The sequence below is a fragment of the Apus apus genome, chromosome 4 (genome assembly GCF_020740795.1).
Source record: "Apus apus isolate bApuApu2 chromosome 4, bApuApu2.pri.cur, whole genome shotgun sequence".
NCBI lineage: Eukaryota > Metazoa > Chordata > Aves > Apodiformes > Apodidae > Apus > Apus apus.
In genome coordinates, this window is record NC_067285.1 from 30890444 (window position 1) to 30914487 (window position 24044).

At 40.1% G+C, this 24044-nt stretch overlaps 1 protein-coding gene across 2 annotated transcripts in view; it reads right to left on the minus strand.

Annotated features, from left to right (window-relative positions):
* The window catches only part of RHOBTB1 (Rho related BTB domain containing 1), a 50829-nt gene extending 35339 nt beyond the window's left edge, over positions 1 to 15490 (minus strand). The window contains exons 1-2 of one of the 2 annotated variants that reach the window (XM_051619214.1): positions 15403 to 15490; positions 11379 to 11477 (exon numbers count right to left, since the gene is read on the minus strand). The gene's annotated coding sequence lies outside the window, so the exon portion shown is untranslated. Of the gene's footprint in view, positions 1 to 29; positions 199 to 11378; positions 11478 to 15402 lie in introns of those variants that run through there. The other variant, XM_051619216.1, reaches the window with a different exon arrangement.
* Positions 15491 to 24044: the final 8554 nt, after the last annotated feature.

Sequence of the window (24044 nt, forward strand, 5' to 3'; positions counted from 1 at the left end):
CGATCGCGCCCGGGCGACGCGGGACCTACCCGGGTGGGCGGGATTGCCGGCAGCCGGGGTGCACGCAGCGCGGCTGGCCCCCCGGCCCCAGAGGGACGGGGTGGCGGCCGCCGCCGCACCCCTTTCCCGCAGCTCCTCACGGCGGCGGGGCAGCGCCAGGAGCCAGCCCGGCGCGGCAGGAAGGCAGCATGACCCGCAGCCCCCGCTCTGCCCTCCCGCCCGCCCCGCGGCAAAAGGACTCGGGCGGCGGGGCCGGCAGGAGCCGCGCGCGGTGACGTCCGCAGCCCCACGGTCTATTTATAGCGCGGCGATTGGGTTTCATTCATGAAATGCGGCCGCGCCTAAAGGGGCGGTGACCGGACCCGCGCCCGCCGCCTCCGCCCGCCTGCCCGCAGCGCGCACCCCAAACCTGGCACCAGCGCACCCGCGGCTTTCTCCACCAAACTAGGCAAAAAGAAACGCGTGCACACACAGACGTGTCTATGCACAGTCTTTAAATACCGGGTATGCATAAAGAACGCAAAGGTCCTGAAGGCCTCCCTAGGTGATCCCCTGAATTGCGGGCACAATTTCTTAGTGCAGGTGCTGCTGGTATGGTTTGAAATTCTCTCAATTTCCACTAATATTGGAACCCTTCATGTAGGACAGAAACAATTAAACCACAAACCTCCTTCTCTTAAGTTGACAATCAAGACTTGGAGTTTTCTAACCAGTGAACATTGCTGAAGGCCCTGCCTGTCAGTGGGAAAAGCACTCACAGTTCAGTCCAGGCTCCCTCCTAAAACACGGCTCTTCAGCTCTTCTGTTCACCACTTCATGTCAACAAAAAAATGCAACTAACCTTTTAGTGCAGTGAGGAGCATGGGCACAACTGCTGCAGTTAAGGGAACTTTTTTTACACCGTTGTGACTGTTGGAAAGAAAATATTCTCTTAGGGCAACCTGGACTCAGTGTCATTTCTTGGAAAGTATGTCAGAGTCATTTTAAAAACACTGCTTCCAGTAATAGTCAACAGTACCAATACCAGGTTAAAAGCACCTAACTGCATGCAGTTATACTCAATTACTCTCATTTTTAAAATAGCCAGAAGCCAAATGCCTATTAACCAGGTCAGACTGTGACAATTTTCAATTGAGTACATCTATGCCAGGAAAAATTACAGTTCACAACTTCATATCACGGGTGGCTATTAGGTACAGGAGAACAATGAGCATCATCATAGGTATCACAGAAATATTGTGTTCCTTTCCTAGCTTTGCACCGGGGTTTAGTGGACAAGACAAATGCATCAGAAACAAAACCCTCACTCAGATAGTTGCTTACAATCCAAGAAATATCAAACTGATAATGCAGGCAACAAAAAGTAAATAAATGTAAAATATTAAATCCTACAATCCACGGATTCAAAATTAATAGTTCAATTACCTTCCATTCCTTAAATTTCAAGCTCTACATGAACTTTTTTTCTCCACAAATGAGGGTTATAAGTTTTCAGTCTATGCAAGAACAACAAACCCTGTGTATTCACTTGTCTCTAGGACACGCAACTTTTAGGAAAGCGATAAGGCCCATGTTTATCTCACTTAATTCAGGGGTCTGAGCAACTCAGGGTGATAAAAGTAGCATGATGCTAAAAAGGGTATTAGTTTTACTGGGCTGTTTCAACATGACAATTCTTAATTCCTTATTGGTGGTGCCTTTGGTTTACAGTCTAAGTGATCATTTTCTGAAGACAAATCACAGAGCTACTACCCAATGTCACTACTAAAACCACCTAGACTACCACTGCTACACACAGAGGGAACACTATTGTCATACCAAGTAAGTTAGCATCATGCAGAAGAAAACTGATACAAAGTAACCAGACTTGCTCTGATACTGACTCAAAATGTATTGTACAGCAATTAAAAAAAAAAAAAAGAAACAAAACAATAAAATCCTTTAGATCCTCTTGCAAGCCTACAAGAATAAAGGAAGATGGCAGTAAGAAGGGAGAAAGTATTATTTTTAGTGCACACAGTATATTTAGCAGAATACAGCAATGACAAAGATTAGTCAGGAGGTCAAAATAAGAAAGAAACAAGGGGTTGCTTTTGATGGTGATGAATAAAAGGTCTTGAGTTTCTTCCTTTTTTTTCCCATTTCATCAAAGGGTACCCAGAGCCTGAAGGCTTCTCTGCATCTTTGGAAACAGCTACATGCTACTATGTAGTTTCAATTTTGATGACTGTCTACAGCAACTTTTATCATTGGGTGCTTTCCCACCACAAATGTATAACTTCTTATACAATTCATATTGCAACTTTTCCAGCAAAGTATAAAATACTCAGGATAGTTAGAAGCTGTCTGCTCTTTGACACATAATCCTTTTGAACTGTATTGACATTTTTCCAAACTTTTAAATAAACAGTAGAGTTTTGGCCATAAACTTGACTGATACACCTTGAGAATTGGCTGTAACACAACTCTAACAGGCTGTAGAGCAACCAACAGTTTCTAGGCTTTGATACAAGAAAGCACAGCAATAAGCCACAAGTATTCCCACTGAGTTTGCATAAGCATAAAAAATATATGAATGGTAAAGCTGTACTCAATTAGATGTTTAAGTATTCCAGGTAGCCAGATTGGATATTTTTTTTTTTTTTTAATTTGTTTTCTTTCAGGGGAGACTAAAAGCTAGGGGGAAAGATAGAAGGAAAAAAGCTCCATCTTTGCAGCAATCCTAAAGGATATGGGATTGGACCATGGCTAGCATTTAACTATCAAGTCCGCTTTTGCCAAGTCCATACAGCTTTCCATAACATGATTATGGGCTGCCAAGCGTGCCCCATCATTGCATCTCTATTATGTGCTTTTAACACAATCACAACTTAAGAGAATAGCTGGATAAAAAAGTATAAAATTATTATTTAAAAATGCATTCAGAACCATGAAGAATTCTACTTATTCAGGATTATTTTAGTTTTCTAAAATCCAAACCACATTTTTACCTGCAAATGTAAAGGTATATTCCTCTATGCTCCAACATCTTATTTGTTATTCTGGGGCTAAATTAACCTTTTGTTTTTGAGAATATATTTCTCAGATGATTAAAAAACGTCAGGAAAGAACATCAGTTGTGCATAAATGGTAACTGAATTTACAAATAACCTTTCTACTCATGGATCTGGAGAGCTAGTTTAACTTCAGAGGCTGCTCCAATGTGCAGTGTTAGCAGAACTCCTTAGGGAGCTTTTGACCAGCTCAGAAATGCTGAAACTCAGTGCTCTCAGGCCTTTCCATCCTCTGCAGTCCTGAAGTACCAGAGAAAAGCTCTGGAGTAGATAGGTTAAAAAAAACCAGCTAAGGATAACAGGTGGTGCAGGAAGAGGGGACTACAAGCATTTACTTTAGCTTCTTTGTCACAGCTCTTCTGGTAGAGGACAAAATGGACTAGCCTGTGGTTCTTAGGAACCCCATCATAATCGAAGTCTGCTGTATCTGCAGAAGAATGGTAGTCTAAGCGGTAAGTCTGAAGTTTAGTTTTTATATTAGTGTTTACCAGCCTTCTGAGAAAGTCTACATCCCAGACTCATCCAGACTTGAGACCATGTGGAAGCAAAGGGTTCTTCCCTCTATTAGAGGTCTAGGTAGATTCTATCACAGATGCCTGTTTTAAAACTATAATTAAAATAAATCAATAAAAAAAATCTAGTGATGTGGCCTGTTGCTCTCTCTGAGGACCCACTCAAGCTTTTAATTCAGGACAACAGAGATTAAATCCCCTTTGCTTTAGGTAGTAACACTCAAGCATGAATGCCGTTTCCTCAGACAAGTTACACACTCTGACAACAGTCAGCATGGACAATTCCTGGACTGGACTTCAGTGTGCACTGAGAAAGGGTAGATCTGACATTGCAAATGCAGTCTGGGACAGTCCAAAAATGATACTCAGGACAAACTAGAGCTCCTCTCCCTTCCTTATCCCTGAATGCAGGGGCCCTTTATATTAGAAGACTTTAAGAACATATTAAGATTAAAAGATTATTAGTGGAAATAAGTTTAAAAGTGCAAGAAATTAAGTAAAACAAAGGAATTTAAATTATCCTATGTGGGCTCTATGCTGCATATAGCAATCTCACAGGGACAGAAGTGCTCTATACAGCCCATGAAATCTGCTTTCAACAATACAAAAGAACATGAATGAATGATGTACAACCAAAATAAGGAGCCATGTAGTACTTCAGCTATGGACATCACCATCCACCCATTGTGTGATATATGCAGTCTCAGCCAGCTGGAAGCATGTGAATTAAAATATTAGAATTACTCAGCTTCTGTCATTGAAAGCTACTTTTTCCTCACAATTAGGCTTAGAAGCTTTAATTACGTAAGTAGATGAGAATAATTTCTAACTACTTTTATAATGGATTAGCAAATATCCCATTAGATATTATCCATTTAAAAAATCATAAAGAGAATAAATGCCTTGAAAATAATATGTAAATGCATATTCTATACACATTTAAATAAAATTCAAGTAATTTCATGTCAATACAATTTTTATATGAACGGGTTTGTATTCAGAACTGTAATGTACTCATGCCAAATGCTTATGCATTCACAATTACCTTTCTTTTCAAAAGTATTATATATTTTACACAATTCTTTTTTTCCTTTGGTGTAGTAAGGACAGAGCTTCATGTTTGATGTAAGGTGCTTCTATTTAGTGATGGCAACATAGATTCTCAGCCAACTTCGTTAGTTCAATGCCAGTTTGTTAGGCCAGTTGCATCCTTTTCATAATATCCCACACAATCATTTTAATTCTCGGAGATGGAGACACATAACACATACTTCTCTGTGTGCGTTAGATACTCTAACAAAGACCACTATACATTTATTTCTAAGTTTTTTTTCTGTTATTCACTGAAAGCTAAATATAGTGCAAGGCCATCATTTGAGAAGCCTGCAATGCACCAGATTCTACTAGTGCATTCTATGAATGATATACAGAACCAGTTGTTTGTCTTAGGAATTGTATTTCCACAATCTTTCACTTGCAGAGGGATATAAAATGCTTAACATATGCACACATTTTAAACAGCTGGGTAAACAAGAAATGGACTTTCTAGAGAAGGAAAATGCCAATACTTATAATTTGGAATAAAAATTAGATACCTACTACTTTTTCAGAGTTTTATTTCAACAATGCTTTAGTCTAATCACATGTAGGATATTTGCTTACCCCCACTTCCATATTTAACAGGTTAATTATAAAGACACTGCTCTCCCCACCTTACCCCACAACAGAATCATTGCTCTTTTGTTGTGCAACTGTGAGAAGAGTCTAGTTTCCCCTATAACCTCTTGTTAGGTACCTGAGATAGTAACTAGATGCCCTCTCAGCCTTTTCTTCTTCAGACCAGATAATCAGCTCCCTCATACTCTCTGTGTACATCTTGTGTTTCAGTCCCCTAACTGTATTAGTGGCCCTTCATTGCATTCTATTCTGTTGATCAGTCTCTCTTGAGTACTGTGAAGCATGACAACTGGACTCAATTTTGACCTCCTCTTTTCAGATGTCCTAGCACAGCCCTGTATGTTGTTAGCCCTTATTGCTGGAAGGGTGCCTTCCTGACTCAGCTATGTCTCAGCCTGTTCACTTGTCAGCATTTCTCTCATGAAACCTTACAAAACTCTGATTTTGCTACTATACTTTTTCTACAGGCTGCATAGTCTGGTTTTAAAAGGGGGTGAATTCATTTGAATAGTCCCAGTTTGCAAAGTTAGGTGTACAAGGATACAATTAAGCAAAATAAGTTTTTTGCTTAATATGAAGAGCAACATGAGAAACAGCTGAATGGTTACCCGAGAATCTCCCCAGGGAAGAAGTGGCAGTGATGGCTCATTGCATTCACAACCCAGAGAAGACAAGGGTGTGTTAAGAATTTGCTGCAGAACATGGTTTTGTATTAGATGTGTAACTTTTTTTTAATGGCAACAAGGTTGCAACAGCTTGTGTTTGCTATATTCTCTGCTTCTACATCCTCAGAACTACAACATGGGCAAGAAAAACTTAATCAGCTTGTAAAAACTGTTCCAACTAGAATCTAAATGGGAAGAACTGACTAGTAGGAGGATTTCTTCTTCAATGTTTCATTTTGCTGTTTGGCAAGGGAACGAAGCTAGAAGTGACTACAACAAAGTGTCATAAGACTTTCTCTCAGCTCTCCAAAGCATGTCAAATTTATCAGCTATGCTCAGTATTTCAGGGGTTTTCCAAGGAACAGGAGATTCATCTTTAAAATCAATTGTTTGCCCTTTATGGCAATCTATTGGAGTGTTAGCTTTTATAAAGCTCACTGACCAAAATTAAGGTTAATGCTATGCGTAATGCAGCTATGGAAGGCTGACAAATACACAAAGTATTCTAATTTCTTGTTAATTCTGTCCCTACCTACTGCCTCTGTTCACAGACTGGGACACACCAGAAATACATTTTCAGCCCAGAATCACTCTTTATTGTCACTTCACAGGGCAATATTCACACATATATGACATGCTAATCCCAGCAACAAATCCTCACCTTGAAGAAGTGATTTCATGTATGTATTGTTATCCATTTATCTTATCTGAAGTGCTGGCATCTGCATAATTGTTAAAAGTTTCTTTAAACATTTCTGCCACCTAATAAGATGTCAATGGAATACATAGAACTTCTTTGCTGAATGAAATGAGAATTACAGAAAATAGTCAGCTGGGGAAGATCTTCTGTTTGACCTTCTGGCTAGCTGATCTCTGCCCCTCCTCTATGAACATCAGTCAAAGTGCACTTCTCAGAGTACTGGATTCAAAGAGAAAGTGCTATTTTGGAACCCTTTTATACTGCAAAAGGAAGTTTTCAGTGGCAAACACAGTCTTTGTTTCTCACTCTTGATCAGAGTGATTGAGTTTTAAAAGCCATGTACATGGATCAGCTCTCATTCTTTAAAACATTATTAAATGCTCTTCCTGCCTTTTGAGGCTTGTAAAAATTATCTAGTGTATTGAAAGCCTAGTGGCTTTATATGCAGAAGGATACAAAATGTAGACCAAATTTTAGAAGCTGAAATATTGGTCAAAGATTGCATAGATTCTACAGGAGCAATTAATAGAGATCCCTGCAACAATATGCCATTATTTCTTTGATTTGCTTATACTGGTGCTATAAAGAGATCATGAGGACAAGTCTTGAACACTGATCTCTAATTACAGAAACTGGACAGTGGAGGGTAGGGATGGTGAGGGGAAGAGAAACAAAGTGGATTTTCTCTCCTTTTGCACAGTTGCAAAAGATTAGTGTAATTGGTCTATGAATCACTGCTTATATACAAGAAGAGCAGCCAACAACCATATTCTGATCTTTACAGGGTGCCAAACCAACAGAGCAGGATCAAGTAGTAGAATCAAGGACAGCTTAATCTCACCATCATTAATCTTTGAGAAACAGTCTTGTTAACTACAACTTACTCTTCTGCACCTCTGTCCCATAGTTAGCTAGACAAGAAAGTAAAAAACTCCAGTTATGTTTTAAGAGTGTGATATAAATCCTACTGAAACTGAGAAAGGAAGGATTCCATTTACTCCTCTGGGGTTAAAATGAGGTGAAAGTTAAAGAAAAAGTCCACAGAGTTTGTTGAAACATGTCTGTTTCGAAAGATAAAGACAAATAACTTAGAGTAGCTGAAATAAGAGTACTGAATGAAACACCTGTCACTTCAACATTTTTCCATCAGGTTGTTCAAAGAATGTACTAGTCTGGATTAAAATCCCCTGCATAAGATTACATTACAATTTTTTATTTATTTGAATAGTGTGATTTCCCACAGCAGCAACACCATGGCTTTAATTATTAAAGATTCAAATTAAAAGTCTCAAATTCCTGTTACATTCTGCACATTTCAACCATAATTTTTTTGAAAGAGAATACTTCTCCAGAAAGGTAAGACGTTGTGATTCTTACAACCATTTATACCAGTTTAATGACATGATTTAGTTGCACAAATTGCCTTGCAAAGACTGCACTTTCACAACACAAACTTAAATTCAGTGGATTAGACAGGATTATTTCAACAAAAGGTTTCTCCTGCTCAAACATTGCTCATCTATTTTAGTGGTTTACTTCAATATGTCTAAGCAAATCTAGTTACCAATTTTTTGTTTCCCTGATGACTTGAGCCCTTAGATATTACTGGAGTTGGCTCTGATGGACATCATTCTGTCCCTGAAACACTTTCTATAAATTACAGTAAGTGTATGTAGTTGAATGACAATGGTGATTGCAGGAATTGCAGAGGAATACACACAAGTCATCCATACAAGTGAATGCACACAAGCAATTCCAAGTCTAAGAGGCAGGCAATGAAGACAGTCTGCGTGTTTCACCACAGGCTGTTTGATGAGCCTTTCCAAAATTATGTTTATTAGGAATAGTTACCAAAAAGGATTCTGTTCCTTCTTAATTACACCATTCAAAAGCCATCAACCATGAAAGCACATCTTTCTTGCATGTATTTGTAGTTTTAGAGGGTGTAGAACATAATACCTCCAGGAGCTGTCAAAGTAACATTGTTACAGGCTTGAAATACAGATTAGGCAGAAGACAAAATGTTTAAAGGATTCAAGCTACTTTGTATACTGTGTGCTGCAAAGCATAGAGAAAAAGACATCACTTTCCAATCACACATACACAAACAGATAACTGCAGCAATTAAACATGTCAGGAGCAGTATTTACCTTTGTGAAATTAAAAACAAACTAGAACTGCCACCAGTGGTTTTGAAGTTCATCAGGCAGTTAGTAAGGTTTAACAAAATCAAAATATTTCAGTGCCTTGAATTTTGTCAAGCACTCATTGCTTGGAAGACATTTTGCCATAATGAATTCTACTAAGAGTTGTTTGTTGCTGTGTTTTGTTTTGCTTTGGGCTGTTTTGTTTTGTTTTTCAATAAAGTAGCAAGGCTTGTAACCTTTTATTTTTAAAGAACTCTTTTCAGTCTTTTCTGAGTGAAGCCTAAAGTAAGTTCCTAGGTAAGAGTAGAAGAGAAGAACTGCAAAGTCATCTGAATTGTCAGATAAATTAAATTGCTAGTCTTTGTGCTGTAGTGGCTAACACAAATGTATCCATTTTATTCCACAGACTGTGGAGAAAGTAATCTCTGAGAAAACAGTAGCTTCTTTATCCAGAGAGCTAAATTTACTACTACTCCTCTCATAATGCCCCAAGAGACACCCAAGCCCATAAGCAAATAAGCTGTGACTGGGCTATTAAGGAGCAAATAACACCTCTACAAAGACATGACTTCCACAGTTGCAGCACTTGCTGACTCAAGCACATGACAATGTGTAAGCTAACTTTCATCCTGACCTGCAGACAGGTTCTCTTCAAGATGTGAGACCCAATCACAGAAGCAACAGAAACTGGTGTGGAAACAGTGAGTTCATGGAATATATCTTCCAAGACCACTATTCTGTAACTTATCTACACAAGCTATGTGTGCTACCTAGAAATTCATTTAGAAACAGAAAAATGAGGCTGAGAAGTGAGACTCCAAGCTGGGAGCAGAGGTGAAGAGAGATACTGGGGTTCTTAGGTGTGCCATTTGCCTTAATAAGTTCTCCATGATGCTGAAGTGGCTTTTAGTGTATTGAATAATACATAGGCTCACAACTTGCATAAGTATAATATTATATACTGGCTTTCAATAACTGCATTTCCTGTAAAGTGACCTCTATTTCTGTTCACAAAGTATATGTTTGTCTTTGATGATGTGCTGGAGGGGCTCATTAAATTACTAATGTAACTATTAAAGCTATTAAATTACCAATCTTGAGGGATCAATGCAAAGCACATTAAGATAAGCATAAATGCAAAGTAAACCGTGTGTCTCTCTAGTTCAATGACGCTCCTATGAGGCAGTGAATGCTGAAATCTTTCTCCTGACAGCATTAACCCCTTCTTTGTATGACCCTCCCTGGCCAAAACACAAGTAGTTCTTCCAGAGCTAATTAAACATTCTGTTTGGTAGTACATAATGATAGGAGGGAGCACTTGGTTGGTGTTTACTCATACCCAGTGGAGAGACTGCTCCCTTAGCTTCCTGACAAGATGCTTATTTTCATTCACATTGTCACTATGTTTTCCCATGAACAAATATTTATACTTCAGAGGAAATGTTTCAGTAACATGTATCAAGCAGAGTAAGCAATATGTTCACTTCCCTTCCTTTATTATGAGAAAGCAATTTTGCTCACATGAGAAAGTAAATAAACAGATTCCCTAGAGATGCCTGGGAAGGGGCTCATTCTTGCAGGGAACCAGTCTTGAAAATATTGGCAAGCATGTCACTGTGTTAGATGACCTGTAGAGGTTCCCTTTGTAATTGCAAGAGATGAATATATCAGAGAGTTATTGTTTCCTTTGTTCAGAGAAACAGGCGATTGTTGTATATCTCTGTCTAAACTGAAATAATTTCTCTTCTGACAAATTTTTGTAGCATGTTGTATTCCTATTTTCATTATTATAATATACATTTAATACATATGGCAAGATAGAAATTCAGCTTTTGGTAATGCTTCTGAGCATTTATCACATTGGGAAGGCAAATTTGCAAAAATGACCCAGCTTCATTGAATATTCAGAAATTTGAGCAGGGGGCTGGACTATAGGACCTCCTGAAGTTCCTTACAACCTGAAATTTTCTGAGATACTAAATCAAGGAGATTTACTTGGTTTTACTAACTTACATGCTTACTGTACGAGCCAGTGAAGATCTGGGTGTGATATTCAATTCAGCAAAAGCATTATTATTATTATTATTATTATGCACTTGTAATTCAGGTTGGCCACAGCCCCACGTTTTTCCTGGGCTGCACAGAGCAGGAACAGAGAAAGCTGCCTGGTTGCATAAAACAGTATCTGCATATTTGTGGTACAAACTCTTTCCTCATCCCAGGTTCTCATTCATTTCCTGTCTCTACAGCTAGTTTGTGAAAGTATTCACTTTTGAAAATTAGACTTGGCAACTTCCATTTCTTTGATATTTTGAAGAAAAACTTGACATTAGGTCAAAAGCTATGTGCAGAAGCTGCCCATTACACTAACTCTGCAACAATGCAGATCCTTTATACATTTGTTTTTATCTACTGGAATATCAGAACAAAGCTGACTAATCCTGTAAGTGAATGGATTAATTCTAGGACTTTTCAGTTTAAACCTTTAGTAAAGTTCTCCAAGTCACAGATGCAATAACTTTAAAATACCTGACCAAATGCTGCTGGACAGAACAGCAGAGGCAATAGGCAACACTAAATAAGTCAGCTTTTCTTTTTTAAAATTTCTCTCTAGGAATACATACCTCACTGGAGAAAATAACGTTCATATCCATTTTTAACAGTTTCATTAAAAGCAGAATTCCATTAAAGATATCTCATGGCTTTCTCTTACTGTTGTTCTCCTGGAGGTGAAAGGTGGAAAAAAAATATATTAAAATGAGAGAATAAACCTTACTATTTTTAACCTAATATTGCAACGCATGCAATACCAAAGACATCTCTTATGATCTATTTTATATTGTGAAGCAAGCCTGCTTGGTCAACAAAACAGTCTTTCAAAGTTTCAAACAGGTCAATTGCATGTCTCCATTAAAATACTAACTGTTCACTCCAATGTTCTGAAGAAGTCCTGGTGATGAGCTTTTGAGCATAACTGGAAATTGACACAGCTCTGTTGAATAAAGCATGTTCTTGAATAAGTTTCCTCTGAATTAGAGTTAAAAAATCATCTTATGTGTCAGAATCAAACCCTGGTGTATCACAGTTAACCAGCCCTTCATAGATAAACTATCAGACTCTGAGAAGATAGTTTCAGCCCACATTGAAGAAGGTCACAAGACTTTAAAATATGAGCTGACAGACTGATGACATGTGAACTGGGACTTCCATCTTGCTTCCACCTTTGGTCTTGAATAAAATCAATTATAGAAGTGCTTTGTTTGGTTTGGTAAATGTCTAGATAATTGTGGCTAAACAAAGCCTAAGGTTTTCCAAGAACCTAAGCAACATTGATTTCACCTCAGATGCAGCCCTAAAAGGAACACTCAATGAGACAAGTAGCTTTCAGAGGTTTCATGCTAGCTTGAAAAGGAGGAGTGAAACACAGATTCTCCAGCTGAAAAGACTACTGGCGTGCTTAGCTTTTCTAAGCATTTTTTCTTCCCAGTAACATTCCAGAGCTGAATTTAGGACTGAAGTTAGTTTCTCACAAGAATTTTGCAGATATCCTGCAAAATCACACCTTTTGCAGATACCCTGCACAAGACAACAGTGAAGGAGAACACAGAAAATGAAGTATCACCTCATTCCACCTTTGTGGAATAGGCAAGCCACTGGAATCAATGATAGAGCCAAAGAAGGGGGAGGAATCTGGTTTGTCTGATCACAAACTCAGAGCTTTCTCCATCAGCCTTTCACTGCTTTGTATTTATTAAAATCTACAGACATAGCCATCATAGCTATCATAGCCACAGATACACAGATTCTTCTCGCTCTTAAAACAGACATGCAAAGCCCTTCCATCAGCTCATTCATAATTCTTTCTCAGAAAGGATGAACTATTTACATTATTGTCCTATTAAAGGCCACATTAAGACTCTCCCGCTTGCTGAAAGATTTTTTTAAATTGTTATGCTGTAAAGTCAGAGCAGTTGTTTGAAAAAGTGTAAACAGATAGAAATGTAGTTAAACCTGATTTTCATCATTACTAAAGCACAAGCCTAAGAGTTCCACTTCACAGAAAAAACGTTTCTATCCTCCATCCCTCAACCTTCAATCTTAATTCCACTTTCAGGTTTTGAAGACAGTTGGGATCACAAAACAAAGTTTCTAATCTCAATTAGCATTATGCTGCCTGATTACACCTCCAAATTAGAAACAACTTCCATACCACGGCAGTGGAGGCAGATCTTTTATTTCTGTGATGATGATCTGCACTCAGAAGAACAGAGCAGCTAAATCTGACATGCAGCTTCCTTATCTGAGCGTTGAGGAGGTCACAGCTGAAAAGAGAGCTGGTGTTATGTGACTCTAACCCTGTGTGCCTGCTCAACAGCGCATCAGTTCTGGCTGTGGCAATGCAATTCCTTTTCTCTCCCATCTGCTCCTCACCCTGGGAGGCATTACCTGAACTAATGCTCACCCACAGCAGCAAGTGCCCTATGGTGGTGTCCGCAGGACATAAATTAAGGTCACTGAAAGCTGAGAGAAACTAAAGCCAGCTGGAACAGAGAGTAATTCAGCAAGGCATGTACTTATATGGTCTAATTCTCCAAGGTAGGAAGGGGAGGAGCAGGTGGCTGTTGCTGCAGGTTGGCAGGTGATATAATCGCAGCACAAAGCAGGCCCAGAAGAAATGCAGATGAGACCATGTGGAATGCTGTGAGCTGGCCTAGGAGCCTCTCCTGCTGTGGAAAAGTCATTCCTCTAATGCGATGACACTAGAGAAAACTCAAGAAAAACTCAGCTCAATTTCCTCCTCAAATCCACCCCAGCTTCACCTCTGGGTTGTTCAGTAGATTTATTCAGTCTTTTATTCTGCACCCCATTTTTGCTTTGTTTTGTTGTTGTTGTTTTTTAGAAAAAGATTTCCACCAAAATAACAATATTGCAGAATCATACCCTCTTAACCTAGTTCAGAGCTTTCTTTCACTAGCCTATCATACCTATGTATTGTTTTCACATTTCTGTAACATCACAGATTTTCAGTAGATATCCCCAAAATCTCTTCAACAAAATTTGAGGGATTATATGGAAGAAAAGTAACTGCTTATAAGCATGTTTCTGCTTTGTTTAATATGGTCTTACTTCCAAATTTGACTTCAGAAGTTCAAATACTGGAAGAAGTTCAAGTAAAAGAAAGAGCAAACCCCAGTTCAATGTTGTAATCTTTGCTATGACACACCTCACTTGCTGTACATTACATGGTTGAACAGACAGTAGAAATGTTACTTCCCATTGATACCCAAACCAACATTTCCTCTAAATATATTTCAAACCTTTAATGTTCCAGAATCCACAGTTAATGTAAATGTTTTACCCTTCCTGCTTCACTTTAGACAAGTGTGCTTTTTCTAGGTTCTTCTTTAGAGATAAGTATATCCATTACATAGATAAAAGTAACTGGTTACATGGTGCAAATACTTTTATTTAACTAAGTACAAACTATCGGTTCGGTGAGAAGTTGACCATCAGGTTCTAAGGTAGGACGTGATGATTGCCACTAACCTTACCACAGGAGCACCCACAATAACTCAGTTAAACATCTGCTAAACAAAAGTGTATGCATTAAAGCTCTGGTTTCCTATGCTCCCCATGTAGGAAAAAGTTTTGCCCTTTTCTCATCTCCCTTTTCTGAGAGCTGCAAAAGAGTGGGGCAGGGTATGGTCCACACTGCTTCTCCCCCAGAGGTCCTCAACAACTGTGAGGAAGAGAAGGGGCTCTCTAATTTATCCTTCCATTAGCATTTTTGGAGATGTGTTCTTCTTCACAACTGGCTCCTCTTGTATCTGGTTCTCTACATGCATTTGCACTCTGTACCACTTGCAAATTTCATTCATGTAATGCAGAGATCCATTAATAATTGAACATTACAGAGGAACCTAGGGGCAGGAATATTCCATTTTTGCTCATGCAATAGATGTTACTTTGCTAGTACGTCAACTCAAGTTATCTTTGTGCATGCTACGTTAATTCAGTAAATGGCTTTTCAAACAAAGTGCACTCAGAAAGTGCCTGGAGAATCTACACAAGAGGAAAGTTTAGTTTTTATAGCAAGATCAGTCCCAGAAAGAGAAATGAAGATTTTAGTTTTGCCCATTGAGTTTCCAAAAAGTGCAGATAGACAGAAAGAAGAAATCGCATAAAGTCGCCCTCTGCATGAACAAGTAAAAGTCAGATCAGGCGTACCGATAAATATCCCAACGCACGGCTTACAGCACCTTCAGAGGAACCCTGAGCACGCCTAACGGTACTGAACAGCTGCACGGCGTTGCGGCTGGACCGCCTGCGCACCCCAGGGAGCTGCCGGCTTGTCGGGCCGTGCCGGGGAAGGGAACGGGACAGCGGGCCGGGCAGGCAGGTGCCGGCTGTCCCCAGGGGCTCCTCGCAGGACCTGCCCTCCCGGCGGCTCGCCCGGCGCTGCCTCAGCCGCCCGCCTCTCCTTCCGCGCTCCCCTCAGGCCCGCAGGAGCTCGCCACCCCGTCCGGCCACCGCCAGGTCACCCGAGCCGCGGAAACACTCGCACAGCGCCTGGCAGAAGCGGCATCTTCCTCCCACCCTCCCTCCCTCCCTGGCCCGCGGGACAGCGATCGGGGCCGCGCGTCTCACCTGAGCGCGGAGCGGGACCCGCCGGGTGCAGACCGAGTGTCACTGCCAGCCGCCGCGCCGCCCGGCAAGGCCCGCCTCTCCAGCGGTGCTTCGCTTCGCGGCCCGCCCCGCCCTGCCCTGCCCTGCCCTGCCCTGCCCTGCCCGGCCGGCCCGGGCCCCCGGCGGAGAGGCGCAGCGCGGCGCGGCGGGCGCGCCCAGCAGCCAACCGGCCCCGGCGGGCTGCGCCGGGCCGTCACGTGGCCGCGCTCGAGCGCTGGGTGCCGTTACGGCCGTTAGAGCCGCGCGCGGCGGCGGGAAGCGGGGGGGGAGGGCGAGGGCGGCGCTGTGTGGCGGCGCGCGCCTCCCCTCAGGTGAGGGGTGAGGGCCCCGCAGCTCCCGCAGCCCCCGCAGCCCTTCCTGCCCTCGGGAGAAACCGCTTCCAGGAACTGAGGGGCTGCAGAGGCAGGAAGTCCTGCGGGGCCCTGCGAGGGGAGCGGGGAGGTCGGTCTCCTGTCCCCCCGCACGGTGCGACCGGCCAGGACGCCGCGCTGCGTGTGAGCGCACGAACGATGAAATGACCTGTCCCGTGGCGAGGTCAGGGTTTGTATATTTCAGGGGAGCGTGTGTAGTTCTGTGTTTATAATTTATGTCTGCTGAGTAAATTATACTGCACTGTTCACCTGAGTTTCCCAACAAAGAAATTCCATGCCGAATCGTCACTGGAAAACAATCTTAAGCTCTTTTTCCCAACAGGATGCTTTCCCTTTACACTGTCCTCAGAGTGTTTGAACTCTGTATCATTAATACACTAACAGATATCTTTAAAGAACAATAGTAGGAAGTCAGAAGTAATCTAGTGCCGTACACTATGCAAAAGGGTTGTAGAGCATAGTGCTGAAATGCTTAGGTAAAGTTTGGGGAACTGCCCAGTAACCTGGTATTAAAGGAATTCTTTGATCACTCAGTGTCTTGTAGTTGGTTTTCTGCTCTGGGTCTTTCTGTTTGTAGGTTCAGGAGGTGCTCGGGGGACTGTGGAGAGCAGGTATTGAGCAATTGCCAGTGCTTCGTGTCACTCAGCAGTGACATTTAATATTGGTTGTAGAGTGTTTCTGACAGCATAGCTCTTCTAGGCTAAATAAAAAGTGATACAAGGCTTAAAGACAGCAGGAGCTGGCAGTACTACAGGTAGAGGCAGGCTGAGCTTGTTGCCAAAATACTCCTCCATTTGAATGGCAGAGGTCAGCTATCCTTCTGTTTACAACTAGTGAACTAGCTCCCAGATCATGAAAACCAGAACAAAAGCAAGGTTCATTGAATTTCTTTTATTTTTTTGACACTTGGTATTTCATGTGCTTTCCTGTGCAGTCATGGAGGCATGAAACTTACCTGCTATGTTTTGTATCAGTACTGCTGTATATATGTTTACTGTATCAGCACAAGCTAAATCAATATGCTGAACTGTGCTGCAGGGTGAATTAGCCTGTGTGGATCTCCATGCTGCCGTGGATATACTGCCTTCAGCACATAAATCATTGCTTTGGAGTACTGTCAAGCACTGGCATACCTTGTGCTTTAGCTTTGTAAAATAAGTGTGGGAGGATAATCACAGGATTCCAGGATCTGGGCGTTTAAATAAATGACACTTGGTATGGTGAGCTTCTTGTGAAGTGAACAAAAAGCAAAAAGTGTTAATTTGGCTAAATTTTAAGCCTTTGAATAAATCCTAAAAGAGAATGACCTTTGTTGTATGTGTGGTACCAAGGGCAAAGAAAGATTGCTGGGCCGTAACTAGTCCCTAGATAGTGAAGGATTATTTTGTTCAGGAAGATTTTATTCAGAGTTCTGGTAACTTATATTTAGAGCCCCATTGAGGAAGCCTCCACAGTGGTTTCACAGAATTGTGTGCAGAAATGTGTAGTTGTGCAATTTAAATTAGCATGAACTGTCTAAATTCCTATGACTTGTGCTGGAAACACACTATCATTCACAAGGCAATTGGAGCAGACAGCTGAGCTCACAAGGTTATCGTCTGCATCTGTTCAGAAGGTGGCCTCAGACCTTGTATTGGCTAACGTTTTTAGCTCTGCTAAGTAAATCCATGTGAGATAAAAGTCAACCCATGCAACAAATTCTGTAGTTTGCTTTAAATCAGCTGTGCTTTGTGGACAATGAATTACTTGCTTCTATTTCATGTATTTCCCTCAGCACTTCAAAATGAATTTAGGTTGTGTAAAATGTTATTGCCTGACAGTTTTGGAAATTGAAGTCCCATGTTTAATTCCAGAATGGGTCCAGCACAAGCAAGTTTCTCAATGCTACCAAGGAAGGAAACTTTGCTAGGCTGAGGATAGTCCGATCACTTATTTTCTCATGCCAGCAATGGCAGGATTCCTGTTTCTTCACTGCCCTGTAGCTACTGCCCTGGGTCTAGGATATTTTTGTTACATTAAATCTATGCTTTGGGTATTAGGACTGCGTATTTAATTCAGAAAAAAAAGTGCAAGTATTTTGTAAGTCATCTGCTTTTTAAAATATGGTTACTATGTTTCAGCCTTAAATTAGTTTGACAGTAGTATGAAAAGTAATGGTCTTTGTTTTTACTGATTTTTGCAAATTAAGTTATGCATTTAAGCTGCAGCTTCTTTTTGTGCGAAATTGCAGGTGTTGAAGCTATAAGCAGAGATGGAGAGTGTGATATTATCCTTTAAAGTCCACATGGAATGGATCAGGAAAAGCTGTGTAAGTCCTAGGCTTCCAGGAATGGATGCCAAAGCATTTTATTAAATTTGCTGTTAAGAATAATTGTTGGCTGACAGTTGTGTGACTTTATGACATTATCTCTTGAACCTAGTCACAAGGCAGACTGATACCAGTCGTGATGTCAAGACTGTGATTATATTGCTCCCCATTCACAGAAGATACTGTGGTGACAAAAATATTTATGGTTGTGATTGCCGCACCATTGTAGATGAACTGCAGCTGAGTTACTTAGACTATAGTAGCACCAGATGACTCATGTCTTCCATTATATGGCTGAATTCTTAGAGGAAAACAGATTTGAGAGAGGATTTTGTTCTGTAAAGAGGTGATACAAAATCTGTTCTGTGGTGGCTGATGGATTTGTTTTCTTCAGAACCCACTAAACATAAAGGATGGAGCTAGGCTGCCTGAACATTCTGAAAGTCCTAATACCTGTTTTCAAACAGTGCCTGGAAGCATTAGGTCTATCTGACAGTTAACAGAGCTTAGATCTTTGTGATGTGGTGGAATACAGGTTATTTGTGCACTCAGTTCTGCCTAGTGAGCTGTGGTGACAAGGGAGGTCATATGTGAGATGGCAATGAGCAGGTTAATGAAGTAATGTCGCTGACTTTCCTGGCTAGGAGCCAATGTATCATTATGTTACAATTTACTGAGATATTTTCAATACTTTACCCTCTCTTGTCACAACTATTTTACTGTCTATGACCTCAGGATTATGGCTGTAGCCCCTCCATTCCAGACAGGAACTGGCTTCAGAAAGTTGCACTGCATTGCTGAGTATTCTCTGACTCTGTCCACAACCTGCAGTGGGCTGTGCCAGCTCTGGCTTACATTCTTATTCCCTGTTATCTGGAGGTAGGACAGATGAAACTCTCATTCTCCACATCTCTGTGTGGAAAAATATTGTATTGGCCTTCTGGCTGCTTCTTTGTCCCAAGAGGCATCAGAATCACAGTGATTTAGCTACTGAGGGCTTTCAGAACCTTTCTTAGAAGGCCTTATAACGGCTTTAAGCTGTAATACAACAAATAATTTCAGAGTAATGATACGTTTCAGTTCTTTCCTGCAAGGTTTTGGCATGCCTACACCTGAAACACTGTTCATAGTTCAGTTATGAGTTGTGAGCAGAGCAACAGCGTCAGAAGGCACGCTAGAACCTTTTGCTGAAGGTTTACACCATCTTTATAGGCTGTTATAAACATAATATTATAAACACTGAAGCAATCATCCCTATGAATCACTTTGTGTTCATACTAGAAAAATCTTCTACGTAAGACTGGCAGAGATTTGTGTAGGTAAAGACACTGGCTTGGGAACCACATGAGAGAGAAAGAATTTAGTGGCAGATTGTTGTAACAGTGAAATATTTTAGCATGAGCAGAAATACAAGCTAGGTTGTGGAAATGGCAAATCTATAATATTCAAAAGTCACACAGAGGGAATCCATTCCTGATTTTGGCAAACCTACCCAAATCTCCCATTGCTTTGTGGCTCAGAAAATAGCAGGAGTGAAATGACAGCAGAATTCCTGAGGTCCAGTGGTTCTAACTTTTGTTAACTCTGCCTTGATGGACAGTTTCTGTTTATCCAGCATCACTCAATATTGTGTCCTCATACAGCTCCTTCTTTTTAAATAAAAAAGCTTATAACCAAGTTGGATGAACCTATAAAGAATACACTCCAAAGAACACTAGAAAAAAAACAGTGCTATAGAAGGAGGACAGAGAAGACAAACCTTTTCCCTCTCTAATTTCCACAGTTTAATTAAACAAAGTCAGTGAATACATTTACGCACACCCAACTAATCTTTTGGAAAGCACAAAATTCAAGGAAAGCTCATATGACTTTGCAAATAAACAAAATTTAGCCAGGCAAAAAAGGATCATAAAATAATGTAAAAAGTTAAGGTGTCTGAAGCTTTTCCATCTTTGTGTTCAGATGTAAAACTGAGACAGAGCAAGAACTGATAAAAAATTCCTATCCTATCCTTTATCTACACTACAACTACAGAATAGAGGGACATACTTCCAAGGGGGAAGGAGAAGGGACTAATACTCTCCATTTGTGTGGGGCTGTGTGCTCCTGCAACATTAGGTAGAAGGATCGTGTCCATATAGTCTTCCTTTGCCTAGCCTGAGTTGCAGGATTTCATTCCTGCTTGAAATCAAGGTGGTTTGCAACAATGCATAGTGTGTGCAGTTGTTTACCCTGCCAGTATAGAGGATTTGCACCCACGTAGCTGCATTCCTAGGAAATCCTCAGTATAACAAGCCAAGGCCTGTGATACCACCTGGACTTAGTTCTCAGCAGCCTTTCACCATAACATCTCACCATGCAGTGTGAATGTGAAATGCTACCACACTAGAACAGCACAGTTTTACTCTGCTTTAGAAAGCATAAGCGACCAGAGATAAGTAACAGAGAGCAGGCTCACAGTGGATTAAATGCCAGTTAGCTGAAAATGTACATTGGTTTTAATCAAATTACTTGTTTGCCAGTACAAATTCTTCTTCTGACCATCATTTTCCAATAAAAAGATACAATTTTCCCTATTCCTGCGTTTAGCACAATTCAAATGTCAAATTGCTTTGTGTGCCTTCATTACTGATCTTGAAGTCTAGAACCAGTGAGGAAGAAGATGAGAATGAGCACACTATTTTTAACCTTTATGACCTATGACCAAACTCTTCTTGTGTAGTATGTGTGGTAGCCTCCCATAAGCATCACGCTTACATAAACATAATTTTTGTACTGACCATATGCATCAGTTCAAATGCAGGTTGCTGTAAAATAACTCTGGAGCACATACTGGAGCTACCATGCTTGCTCCCTCCCATCCCCTGTTTTTCCTGTTCATAAGTTAGAAAAAGAAATTAAGGATATGAAATATGACTTTGTTTCTGTCCTCATAAATACTGCCATTACCAATGGACTTTGGCCAAAACAAGCCAGTCTGTATAACCACAGGAAAAACAGTGCCTTCTGATGTCTTAGGTTCTGATGTGCATGCAAAAATGGATACACATGTATCTGAAATGGCTACACTGTCAATTTTGAGAGTTCTTGAGCTGAAACAATATGTTGTTTTAGCAATGTTTAGTTGTTGAGTGTTTGAACCTCACGTAAACATCCTTTTCCAGACCTGGTAATAGGCTACTTTCTATAAAAGGAAATTAAACTATAAATAGTATTTATTCATGCCGTTTAACCTGCTTACTGTCTGTTTCCACTTCTTTGTGCTGTCTCTCTTTTATCAACTAAAACATAGGTGTTTGTATGCAATTTTGCAACCCAAGTTTTTGCTTTTAAAATGCCCCAAAATCAAACCTCAGGCTGTAATATCGAGATTCCTCAGATGCCAAAGCCAAAACAGCACAAAGCCATCTCTATGAAGGCAGAGAACCTGAGTGTCGAGTAGGCCTTCTTTGCTGTATGTGCAGTTGGAATCCCTGATTTGTCATTAGCTTACAAGGCTCTAACAGAAGCTTTTGATTGAGAAATCACCTTGCAGTGTATCACCAGGCTATGACAATGGAGAATGCTGTAAGTAAGGAATGTCTGCTACAGTGGTAATGTCAGTTAACAGTTCTTATGTCTGGATGCAGATTCTGACCACTTAATTCTAGCAAGATGTTAGGTCAGATTAATGCCTTCAAATTATTTGGATTTTAATTGTATGTGGAGGTGGAGAGCAAAGATCAAGAAAGAGGGTTATAATTCTCTTGTTGCCTCTACATCTTAAGATTGTGGTATACTGCATGAGAAAACATTCACATTTTCTCTGTGCATTTTCCCACAGGTGAGATATTGAAAAGATGCCAGATACTTTTAAATGAACCCATCAAAATATAAGAAAAATCGAAAATATGGAGAAAAAGAAAGGGGAATCTGAGTATTACTTTCAAATTTTTAGATTTACTTTTTAATGGAAATAATCAATTAAATAATGCCATACCATTATTTCATCTGCAGAGCTTCACTTGAGCTGGGGGTCTGTATGTCTTGATAGCCATAGAAAGGTTGTTTTTTGAATACATAACTAGCCCCTGTAAATATTGCAAACTGCATTTGTAAATTAAAAAAGAAAAAGCATGAAGAAATTTTTAGTACAGATAGAAAATTCTGGCAACTTCCTGTGTTTTGTTACCAAGTGCTTACTATTTTCCAACTGAGTGCATATGCCACTAAACATAAGAAGGTTTTCCATTGTCCTTGATGAGATCAATCACTGTCAAAGCTCCTTCACTGTTTCTAGATATTGATTACTACTCTGCTAGCAATTTCAGGAAACACCAGAGTCTTTGAAGAATCATGGTTTGAAATATTCCAGGAACATTCAGATATTTGAAATCTGAGAAAGGTGCATTAGTGGGTGCAAACTATGTTGTTATTTAACAAACAGCTCTTAAGCAAGTGCACTGAAGTAAACTTTCAACAGTTTGTAAAGAGTTAATATATGTGTTCATTAAGTGCTTAATATTTTGGTTCAGCCATCATAATTATAACTATTGATGATACTTTTTTTTTTTTGTTCAGGACATGCTTAAAACTTATATTAATCATCAGTGAACTTCGGAATGTTATATTTTTATTTCTATATAGCTCAAAAATAATGAACTATTTTGGTTTTCTTTTAAGTAGTCTATAAATTTAGTGCCCCTTCAATTATAATATATTAAGAAGAAAACACCTTTAATTTCACCCTGTTCCTTGTCAAGTAGACCTGCAAGCACAAGTGTTGCCATTTGACTGACATGCAGCTTAGAAACATTTCCTAATGTCTCATCAACCTGAGTTTTGAAAACTTCTTGAAAACTGAAAAAAAAAAAAGCAGTATTTCCATGTTCTGAAAATGCAGAACATTTATGACATGACTTGTTATTTGTAACCTGGAACTTGTCAGTGGTTTGGTTTAGCACAATCATCTAAGACTAAAAAGGATCAATTTGCGCTTGTGTCTCTCAATGCAAGTATGAACCATTTCATTCAGTCGGGACTGTACACAAAATTACTAGCCAATAAACAAAACGTAAAGGGGAAACTAAATAATCAAATCTGGCCACAAATTCTGAAACAGCAAAATAATCTAAAAGAAGAGTCCTGCCAGTTTAGATAGCAGCTACTAAAGTTGCTAAGAGAGTTTTTTGCAAGTTACCTGCATGAGCTTTGTTTATTCCAAGTTTCCCAAAATAAAACTTCTGAGATCCAAGGCTAGGATGGAGTTTAAGGCTGTCAGTGAATCTTCAACAAACAGTCAGGCTTTCCAGCCTCAGGGATGAAGGTCTGGAAACCCTGATACTGTGATCCCCAGCAGAGCTTACAGGGCATCAATATTCAGTTCTATCAAAAGGGATTTGGACTTGCAGCTTGCAGTGACATGGACTTTCCCTGCCCAGTATAGAGAGGAGCACTTCTGCAGGGTCTTATTTTAAGACTACACTTCTCATCAGCAGGTCATAGACTGTGGTACTGGTAGCAAATCAGTTACAAGGACCTACCCGAAGAAGTAACCCATAGATAGGTCAGTACTTCTGACTATAGAAACTTTCCTTTATTTCTAACCCTGAATCTATTTTGACTCTTTGAAAGATAACATGGCAATCTGTCCTGTCATCTGTTCTATCAAATGGCTTATACTGTTATAAAGTGTAGCTCCAAAGAATAGAAAATACAGTGGAAAAACTTGACAAAATCCATGGTTAAAAGATTATTTTTAATTTTTTGGTTTGTTTTGTGGAAAATATATTACTTTTTCATTTCTTAGGCTGAAGTTGATGTCTGAGGTAAAAAAAAACAAGCAACAAAGAAACAAACTATAGGCCCAGTGACATGATTGGTCTTCTGAACTATTTGGCAAAGGCATTTTAGTTGTTTTTAAAGGAGTTTTTTCTTACTAGCCT